We start from the raw sequence: 11,336 nt of genomic DNA, 5'->3' as shown, positions 1-11,336 counted from the left end.
CAAGTGTCGACATCTAGGCGCAGTGTCTCCCTGCCCACGGCTCCATCCCTGTCCACGAATGTTTGCTCGGCACTTGCGGTGCTTGGCAGAGTGCTGGGCGCAGGGGCGAGAGCTGGGCACCGCGCCCCTGAGCGCACAGAGGTTTGCCCTGGACCTCGACGTGCTTACAATTTGTGGGGTCACCGAAACGTCGGGGATTGCTCCGCCACTACGGCCTTTGTGGAATTTGGTAGCCAGGAGGTGTCCGAGGGGTTGTGGCACAAAGTGACCGCGATCCATGTGCATTAGATAGGTCTCGGCTTTCTGTGCTACTTCCTGGCAGAAGAGATCTGGGTTTTACCACTAGCCACGGGCCCAAATATGAACTCTTTTCTTTTGGGAAGAGACAGTGTAAATCCCAAACCATTGGTAAAACATCACTACCTCTCTTGGAGGGTAAGAGTCCGGGGAAGAACCTGGGAAGGCTTCACAAAGGTGATGACTTTGAGTTGGGCCTTAGAGGACAAATGTGATGTTGCCAGATTCCAGAGACCACATTTTAGCCTAGGTTATATGTTAAGAATTGATAGAGCCAAAAGTTGAACTCAGGTCTCTTAGCCAGACAAGACTTTGCTGTAATTACATCTTTGATTTGCTGTCACTGTGTTGGTTTTGGATTTGCTGAAATTCCAGACACCTATGATCTCTTAGAAATAAGATAGTTATTTAGATCTTACCTTATACCATGTTTAGATCCTTAAAATTTTGCAACAAAATATTCTAGGTTCGAAGAGAGAAAACAAGCATTTTTTCTTTCCCCATGAGTTTCCTGATCCTGCTTCAAAGCATATGCAGAATCTCCCTGCAGAAGTGCAGGATGAGGCCAAAAGGCCCAGGTACACATTCTGCCCAGCTATTCACCCATCATAAGAACTTACACTACCCTCTGAACTTCTCCCTGAGCCTCAATTTCCCCAACTGTGAGGCAGGATCACACTGCTCCTGCCAACATCACGGGCATGGAATGGCTGCTTATCATTAGCTGAGGCCTGAAATTGCTCCCTACAGCCTTCATATCTGTTGTCCTTATGGTCATGACAATGCATTTCACATGTTTTGCCTTTATAATAATGTGGTCTCAGCATAATTCTGCCTTGTGATAGGAATCCCTCTGGTCCTATCCCCAGGCCCTCCAGGCCCCAGGCTGCTGGCACAGCAGGGCACTCTGCACGGTCCTCATGCATGCCCTTAGCCCCAGACTTGTCGAGTTATTTCAATAGCAAATCCAAACTTGTTGCAACAGAGCAGCTAGATCCCAGTTGGTGTTTACTCTACCATGCATTCCAGTTTGAAATGCAGTCAGTGTAATAGTCCAGATTCTGTCAGGCTAATACTTTTCTTTGTTCTTATTGTTAGGAGAGAATCTTGTCACAAGGTCTTAGAGATGTTTCAGTAAATCCAGTGTCACCACTGGTTTCCTTTTAGTGTCCAGGCTAGTATTATAAATATGCTGTTTCAGTGCAACAAACATGTTTTTAAACTATTTTCCAGTTCAGCACATCCCAAATTAGTGAAAACCAAAGAGTCCTATCCATTTCTCCACTTTGTTGCGTGGAGATGGCAGTAAGGGCTTCTTAAATTTTTTTCTTTTTTTGCAACAAATCTCTTGGGCCTGTCACTCAGGTCACCATGCAGATGCTGGTTGCAATAAAACAACCAGGGTTCCCTTTGTTGCAGTAATCTCCCAGGCCTTGGTTGCAATTTAATATCCAAGTTCTCCTTACAATAACATCATCAACCTCACAGCTGCCCCTAACAACCAAGCCAAGAGCCACAGAGGGTCAGTTACACGAGGCAGGCATAAGCCTGCTTCCCCTGGGATTCAGGTCTAACTTAGTGCTTTGTAGCCTTTAATGTGCAAATGAATCACCTGGGGATACTCTTTAAAAGCAGATTCTAATTTAGTAGGTTTGGGGGTCCCTGCATTTTTTTTGTTGTTTTTTTGTTTTTTGGGGTTTTTTTTTTGTCTTTTTAGGGCCGCACCTGTGGCATATGTAGGTTCCCAGGCTAGGGGTTGAACCGGAGCTGCGGGCCTACACCACAGCCACCGCAATGCAGGATCCAAGCTGTGTCTGCGATCTCCACCACAGCTCAGCGCAACACCGGATCCTTAACCCACTGAGTGGGCCTCTTAACCCACTGGGGCCAGGGATCAAACCCAGTCCTCATGGTTACTAATCTGGTTCATTACCATTGAGCACCAACGGGAGTTCCAGTCCCTGTATTTTTATTTCATCGCCCAAGGTGCTGCTGCTGCTTCGGACCTCCATTTAATTAGTAAGGTCTAAAGCACCCCGTCCTGGGGCCCCCAGACTGCTAGCCCAGCTTGGAACCAGTTCTCAGATGTCTCAGTGAGATGATTCCTTTGATGCTGGTGTTTGATTCTACTTTTGTGTGGGAGGGAGGTCAGGACAGAATTCAGTGGGCCTGGGGCCCCAGAGCGGAGGCTTGTGGGTACAGATCTGCCTCTAAGGTTCTGAAGCCAGTCTGGAGGAGCAACACCGGGGAAGATGGTGGTGGACTCATCTCTGTTCATGTCAAGAAGGAGGAATTGACACAGCAGCAGGGGGATGGAGTTCAGAGCACTAGAGGCAGCGGCAGTGTGGTCCAATGGAAACAATCTGTGTTTGCATGTCAAGGGACCTGGGTTTGAAACTTGCTTTTAGCAAATGGCTTAACTGAAATCTTTCTTTTTTGTTTTTGTTTTTGTTTTGGTCTTTTTAGGGCCGTGGCATATGGAGGTTCCCAGGTTAGGGGTCGAAACTGAGCTGTAGCCGCTGGCCTATGCCACAGCCACAGCCACAGCAACATGGGATCCGAGCTGCGTCTGCAACCTACATAGCAGCTCATGGCAACGCCAGATCCCACTGATCGAGGCCAAGGATCGAACCTGCGTCCTCATGGATGCTAGTCAGATTTGTTTCCCTTGAGCCACAATGGCAACTCCTAGAATTTCTAAACAAAATTTTCTTCCACTGCAAAAATGCTAATCCAGGAGTCCCCGTCGTGGCTCAGCAGAAACAAATCCGACCAGGAACCATGAGGTGGGTTTAATCCCTGGTCTCGCTCAGTGGCTTGAGGATCCAGCATTGCTGTGAGCTGTGGTGTAGGTCACAGATGCGGCTCGGATCTGGCGTTGCTGTGGCTGTGGTGTAGGCCAGCAGCTGCAGCTCCGATTCGACCCCTAGCCTGGGAACCTCCATATGCCGTAGGAGCAGCCCTAAAAAGACAAAAGGCCAAAAAAAAAAAAAAAACTAATCCAAACAGCTACCCTTAGGTGGTTGTAAAGTGAAAAGGAGATCATCTGAGTGAAAACCTCACCTGCTCATTAGGTTCAAAGGAAATGTCAGTTTCCTTCCCTTTAACTCCTAAGAGAGTCTGAGGGGTTTGGCTCCAGCCCCCAGCTCTCAACACTGTATAACCTACTCCCGTTATTACTTCTTGGCCCCGGTTACCCCGTCTGGAAATGGAGGAGAGAAGATGGGTACTCTAGACCAGTGGTTTTCAAAACTGCCTCTATTGCCCCCTCCCACTGGTGCCACCCAGAAGGAAAAAGCACCCATGCTTTTATGCACTTTACAAGGAGTCGGAGTAGTTAAGAATCAGAGATAACAGTTTAAGTACCTGCTCTACCACTGTGACATGCTGTATCACTTTAAGAAAACTACCTAACTGCCCCCAGTTTCAGTCTGCACGTCTGTAAAATGGGTGAGTTTCCGTTTCCATGTCTGTAAAAAGGGGTTGTGGAGTTTCCTGGCGCTTAGCGGGTTAAGGATCTGGCATTGTCACTGCAGCAGCAGTGCTGTGGCAGAGGTTCTATCTCTGGCCCAGGAACTTCTGCATGCCTTGGGCTTGCCTCCCACTCCCCCCAAAAAAGGGGTGTTGGTGATGAAGGTGGAATGAATTAATGTATTTTAAAACGCTTTGAGCAGAGCCAGGAACATGGTAAGTGCTTGATAAAATCAGTTATCACTGTATTTATCATATTAGATTGTTTTTCCCGGCTGCAGGTGGCATATGGAGTTCTTGGGCTAGGGAGCAGATCTGAGTAACAGTTGCAACCTATGCCCCAGCTGTGGCAACGCTGGATCCTAACACAAGTGCCGGGCCAGGGATTCAACCTGTGTCCCAGCGCCCCAGACCTGCCAGCAACCCCATTGTACCACATCGGCAACTCCTCGTATTAGATTTTGAGTGATATTTAGTTTGAGAAAATGAATTCCTTTAAAACGGGCTTCTAGGTACCAGCCTTATGCCTGGTAAAGCTGGCACCCTTACAGTGGGGCCTCTTTACCTGGGTTTGAGTCCCACTCCACCACTTAACAACCATGTGACCTGCTACAAGTTACTCAACCTTTCTGTGCCTCAGTCTTCTCATCTATAAAGGGGGGGGTTGATAAATCAATGAATATGCATGATGTATGTAAATGCTTGGATACTGCAAACCATCTGTAATGGAAAAATAGAAATCATTATAAAAGATAAATAAAAAAATGCTTAGAACTGTGCCTGGCACATTGTAAGCACTATTGGCTAACTCTGTATTAGCTATGCTGTTAGTATAATCATATTAGCTGTTTTTCTTAAAAATGTTTATATTTTATAACTCATCTGTATAATATATAAATATACATATATGTGTAATATCCTGCATAATAAAAATATTATTATTATTATTATTATTATTATTATTATTATTTTGTCTTTTGGTTGTTGTTGTTGCTATTTCTTGGGCCGCTCCCACGGCATATGGAGGTTCCCAGGCTAGGGGTCAAATCGGAGCTGTAGCCACCGGCCCACGCCAGAGCCACAGCAACGCAAGATCTGAGACGCGTCTGCAACCTACACCACAGCTCACGGCAACGCTGGATCGTTAACCCACTGAGCAAGGGCAGGGGCCGAACCCGCAACCTCATGGTTCCTAGTCGGATTCGTTAACCACTGTGCCACGACGGGAACTCCAAAAAAAAAAATATTATTTTTGAAAAAGAGGGTTCTGGAGTTTTTGTTTTTGTTTTGCTTTTTTTTTTTTTTTTGGTTTTTGGGGCCTCAACCTCGGCAAATGGAGGCTCCCAGGCTAGGGGTCAAATCGGAGCTGTAGCTGCCGGTCTACACCGCAGCCACAGCAATGCCAGATCTGAGTTGCATCTGCAACCCACACCACAGCTCACGGCAACGCCGGATCCTTAACCCACTGAGCAAGACCAGGAATAGAACCTGCGTCCTCATGGATACTAGTCAGATGCATTTCCTCTGAGCCACGATGGGAACTCCAATCACAGAAAATTCTATTGGACAGTGCTGCTCCAAAGCCATGGCTTTCCACTTGAGCTGTACATTACAGCCATTTGAAGAACTAAAAAATACTAACACCCTGAGTTCCCATCGTGGCTCAGTGGTTAACAAATCTGACTAGGAACATGAGGTTGAGGGTTTAATCCCTGGCCTCGCTCACTAGGTTAAGGATCCGGCATTGCCGTGAGCTGTGGTGTAGGTCACAGATGTGGCTCAGATCTGGCGTTGCTGTGGCCCTGGTGTAGGCTGGGGGCTACAGCTCCAATTGGACCCCTAGCCTGGGAACCTCCATATACTGTGGGTGCGGCCGTAGAAAAGGCAAAAAGACAAAAAAAAAAAAAACAACCCGAAGCTCTAACACCTGGAGTTCCTGCTATGGCTTAACTGGATAGGCAGCATCCCTGGAGCTCAGGGAGGCAGGTTCTATCCCCGACCCAGGCACAGTGGCTTAAGGATCCAGCGTGTCCACAGCTGCAGCGTAGGTCGAAGTTGTGGCTTGGATATCATCCCTGGTCTGGGAACTCCATGTGGGAACTCCCTTTTGGGGCGGCCAAAAAAGAAAAAAACAGAAAAACTAATACCTGGGCCTGACTCCCCAGTGTTTAGATTTAATTGGTTGACTGTGGAAACTATTACAAGGTTTAGGCAGGAGAGGAAACATGAGCAGAGGTGAACTTCTAGGGGCTTCATCCAGAGGCAGCACGGATATGGAGGGGCTTGGAGTTGGCAGGTCATGGAGGGGGTATAGTGGCGGTCCTTGCCGAGGGACATGTGACCTCACACATGGAAGGGGCTACAGAGGCTCCGATGGAGCTGAATTTCTGGGTTCTCTTCTCTGATCCTCCAAGAATTGTGGTGGCAGAGGCTCCTTAGCCCTCAGGAGAGAGACTTCAGCCTTCATAAAGCAAAAAGAAGTCAGTACTTCTGAGTTGCAGATTGCCATTTTAATATTCAGCTTAGGAGTTCCCTTGTGGCACACCAAGTTAAGGATCAGCCAAAAAAAAAAAAAAACATAATTTAGTGAAAAGTCTTGTCCACGTACCCCTCCCTCACCCTTGCCACCCCAGTTTTCTTCTCAGAGGCAAAAAAATAAAAATAAAATAAAATAAAATGAATGGAGCAGGAGCTTCTGCTGTGGCTCAGCAGGTTAAGGACCCAATATTGTCTCTGTGAGGATGTGGGTTTGATCTCTGGCCTTGCTTAGTGGGTTAAGGATCCAGCATTGCCATAAGCTGAGGCATAGGCCACAGCTATAGCTCAGATGTGACCCCTAGTCTGGGAACTTCCATATGCCTCAGATGCAGCTGTAAAAAGGAAAAAAATAAAATAAAATAAAAAGCATGGGGCAGATTTTTGTGGACTGAAATAGAAGGAGTCCAGAGATTGTTAAGTAAAACAATGTCAAGGGCAGAACAGTGCATATGGGATGCTACAATTTGTATAAAGGGATGTGTGCAAAGTTTTGCACTTGCTTGAAAATTACATAGACTATTACTGGAAGAATATACCACTCAGGTGCGTTTCCGCTGAGCCACGACAGGAACTCCCTGCCCCATTATTTTAATGATTGCATAATAGTTCACAATATTTCTGTGTCGCAAATGATTTCATCAGTCCCATGTTGATGGGCATCTAGGTTGTTTCTTTTTCTTTCTTTCTTTCTTTTTTTTTTTTTTGTCTTTTTGCCATTTCTTGGGCTGCTCCCACAGCATATGAAGGTTCCCAGGCTAGGGGTCCAATCAGAGCTGTAACCGCCGGCCTACACCACAGCCACAGCAACACGGGATCCGAGCCGTGCCTGCAACCTACACCACAACTCACGGCAACGCCAGATCCTTAACCCACTGAGCAAGGCCAGGGATCGAACCCGCAACCTCATGGTTTCTAGTCAGATTCGTTAGCCACTGAGCCACGACGGGAACTCCTAGGTTGTTTCTTTTGATAATACCAACAAGGCTGCAGTGCATAGTACTACACCACTTCATCTCTTTGGGGGTGAGGATCCTCAGCATTTTTTCTCTCCAGTTTGCAAGATGAAAAAGATCATTCACAGCAACATCATCGGGAGCCCCCGTCTGTCCGTTTTCCCCTTGGTCCCTGGCACGTAAAGGAACGAGGTCTGGGACCAGGGTCTGGCCGACAGATTGCTGTAGCTCTGATTGGGTGTGACCACACTCTTGAGCCCTCTCCCACGGAGGGCATGGCTTTGAGACACAAGGGACAGAGGCCTGGAGGAGGAGAGCCTGGGGGGCACAGGGGTGAAAAGGGGCCAAGGGCCCTTTTCTGGATTGATAAGACTGAGCCTTAGTGGGTTTTCTGCCCCTCCCTCTCCAGGGAGAGAGCCTCCTCATGAGCTGGGCAGCAGTTTTGGCCCTGCTGGAGGAGGCTGATTGTGGCTTCTGTGGGCACAGATGGCAACGGAAGTACTGAAAGGCCATTTCTCTGTCTTTTTTTTTTTTTTTTTTGACTTTTTAAGGCTGTACCTGCGGCATGTGGAGGTTCCCAGGCTAGGGGTCCAATTGGAGCTGTAGCTGCCGGTCTATACCACAGCCACAGCAACGCCAGATCCAAGCCATGTCTGTGACCTATACCACAGCTCATGGCAATGCTGGATCCTTGACCCAATGAGCAAGGCCAGGGATGGAACCTGCAACCTCACGGTTCCTAGTTGGATCCGTTTCCGTTGCGCCACGATGGGAACTCCTGAAAGGCCATTTCTGCCAGCATGTTGCCATGGGCTTGGACTCCATTCATTCACCCCCACATGTATTTCTCAGACATGGGGAGGTGCTGAGCCAGGCCCTGGGTGAGTGTTGGGGAAAAGGAGTAGGTCTGAAGATGAATAGGTGGCTGGCCTTGAGTAGCCAGTCTCCAACCCTGGGTCCTGCCAGTCACCCTGACACACTCTAGTCTGTCTCTGACTTCAGTGTTCTAGTTTGGGAAACTTCTAGTTTTCTCACTCCAAATTCTACTCTTTTCTGGAGTTCCCACTGTGGCACAGTGGAAGCGAATCTGACTAGAAACCATGAGGTTGCAGGTTCCATCCCTGGCCTCGCTCAGTGGGTTAAAGATCTGGCGTTGCTGTGAACTGTGGTGTAGGTCGCAAATGTGGCTTAGATCTGGGGTTGCTGTGGCTGTGGCCTAGGCCAGCAGGTGTAGCTCCAATGAGACCACTAACCCAGGAACTTCCATATGCCTCTGGTGTGGCCCTAAAAAGCAAAAAAAAAAAAAAAAAAAAACCCACAAACAACAACAACAACAAAAACCCTACCCTCCTTTTCTGCTTCTCTTCTTTATTTCTGGAATTTTTTTTTCAAACTTTGCATGCAATCAAACATAAGATTATATCAAGACTATCTGTATAAAAGAACAATTACAGGAGTTCCCGCTGTAGCGCAATGGGGTTGGCAGCATCTCTGGAGTGCTGGGACAGAGGTTCCATTCCCCACCTGGAACAGTGGGTTAAGGAAACTGCAGTGCCATAGCTGTGGTGTAGGTCACAACTATGGCTCAGATCTCATCCCTGGCCTGGGAACTCCATATGCCCCTGTGTGGCCAAAAAAGAAAAGAAAGGAAAACTTATAACTCAATAAAGAAAAGGACAAACAGGAGTTCCCGTTGTGGCTCAGCAGTTACAAACCCAACTAGTATCTGTGAGGATGCAGATTCAATCCCTGGCCTTGCTCAGCAGGTTTAGGATCCTGCAGTTGCCTGGCACTGTGGTGTAGGTCACCAAAGCGGCTCGGATCCTGAGTTGCTGTGGCTGTGGTGTAGGCCAGCAGCTGTAGCTCTGATTCAACCCCTAGCCTGGGAACTTCCATATGCCACGGGTGCAGACCTAAAAAGATCAAAAAAAAAAAAAAAAAAAGAGAGAGAGAGAGAGAAAAGGATAAACAGGAGTTCCCATGTGGCTCAGCATGTTAAGGATCTGGCACTGTTACTGCAGTGGCTCCGGTTGCTGCCTGTGGTGGGGGTTCAATTCCTGGCCCAGGAACTTCTGCAAGCTGCAGGCATGGTCAAAAAGAAAATAGGAAGAAGACAAAAAAATCCAACAGAAAAAATGGGCAAATTACATGACCAAGAGTTTCATATAAGGGGGAAAAATATGCTCAGTCCACTCATGGCAGGAAACTCAATCTCTTTAATGATCAGCAAAAGCTCAAATCAAGATCACAGTAAAGGGAGTTCCCGCTGTGGTTCATCTTTGTGGCTTAGTGTTTAATGAACCCAACTAGTATCTATGAGGATGTAGGTTCAATCCCTGGCCTAGCTCAGTAGGTTAAGGATCCAGTGTTGCCGTGAGCTGTGGTGAGGGCTGGCAGCTACAGAGCCCATTCGACCCCTAGCCTGGGAACCTCCATATGCCTCGGGTGCAGCCCTAAAAGACAAAAGCAAAAAAAAAAAAAAAAAAGATCGCAGTAAGAAGCCGTGTATAATTATTGAATAGGCAAAAATTAAGAAGTCCAACAAATACCAGATGTTGAAAAGTTGTGGAGAGAGTCCCTTAAAATGCTGCTTTGGAAACCAGTTTGGCAGCAAGGTTTAACGCCTAGTATTCACGTACCCTGTGATCTGTTATTTCTACACCCAAATGTATACACAAAAGAAGACCCTGTGTGTGTGCACATGAAGATGTGGAGACAAAAGAACACCACAAGCTTGTTCAGAACAGGGAAAACCTAGAAATAGCTCAAATGCCCATCAGCAGGAGAATGGAGAGATAAATTGTTGTATATTAATACAAAGGAATATTATCAAAGCAGAAAAACAACAGACATATTCAATGTGGGTGAATATAAGGATTCAAATATAGAGTGAAGGAGTTCCCGTTGTGGCTCAGTGGAATTTTACTAGTATCTGTAAGGATGCAGGTTCAATCCCTGGCCTCACTCAGTGAGCCTCACTCAGTGATCTGGTGTTGCTGTGAGCTTTGATGTAGGTTGCAGATGTTGCTCGGATCCCCTGTTGCTGTGGCTGTGGTGTAGGGTGGCGACTGCAGCTCTAATTCAATCTCTAGCTTGGAAACTTCCATACGCCGTGGGTGTGGCCCTGAAAAAAAGACAAAAAGTAAGGTAGAGTGAAAAAAGTAAGTCCTTACAGTTTGATACTCTTTTGATAAAGTTAGAAACAGCCAAAATTGAACAATATATTTTCAGGAGTTTAAGAAAAAAAAAAATAGGAGTTCCCGTCGTGGCACAGTGGAAAAGAATCCGACTAGGAACTATGACGTTGTGGGTTTGATCCCTGGCCTCGCTCAGTGGGTTAAGGATCCGGCGTTGCCGTGAGCTGTGGTGTAGTTCACAGACTCGGCTCAGATCCTGCGTGGCTATAGGCCTGTGGCTACAGCTCCGATTGGACCCCTAGCCTGGGAACTTCCATATGCCTCGAGTGTAGCCCTAAAAAGACAAAAGACTATATATATACACACACACATATATTTTTTTCCATATATATATATATACGGAAATAAGTTTCAGGACAGTGGATACCTAGTGTTGGGGGAGGTGGGGGACCTGTAGGGACGGAGAACAGAGGAGAGTATAAATTAGTGGGAATGTCTGGAGTGGTAGGCATATGGGTATCCACCACATACATATATTTTTCTTTCTTTTTTTTTTGCCTTTTCTAGGGTTGCTCCCTCAGCATATGGAGGTTCCCAGGCTAGGGGTCTAATCGGCGCTGTAGATGCCAGCCTATACCACAGCTATGGCAACTCAGAATCCGAGCTGAGTCTGTGACCTACACCACAGCTTATGGCAACGGCGGATCCTTAATCCCCTGAGTGAAGCCAGGGATGGAACCTGCAACCTCATGGTTCCTAGTCAGATTTGTTTCTGCTGCACCATGATGGGAACTCCTTATTTTTTGCTTTTTAGGGCTGAATCGGCAGTATATGAAAGTTCCCAGGCTAGGGGTTGAATTGGAGCTGCAGCTCAAGGCCTATGCCACAGCCACAGCCATGGCCATGCAGGATCTGAGGCACATCTGTGACCTGTACAGTA

This window comes from Phacochoerus africanus, chromosome 6 (genome assembly GCF_016906955.1).
Source record: "Phacochoerus africanus isolate WHEZ1 chromosome 6, ROS_Pafr_v1, whole genome shotgun sequence".
Lineage (NCBI taxonomy): Eukaryota > Metazoa > Chordata > Mammalia > Artiodactyla > Suidae > Phacochoerus > Phacochoerus africanus.
This window is presented reverse-complemented; position numbering follows the sequence as displayed.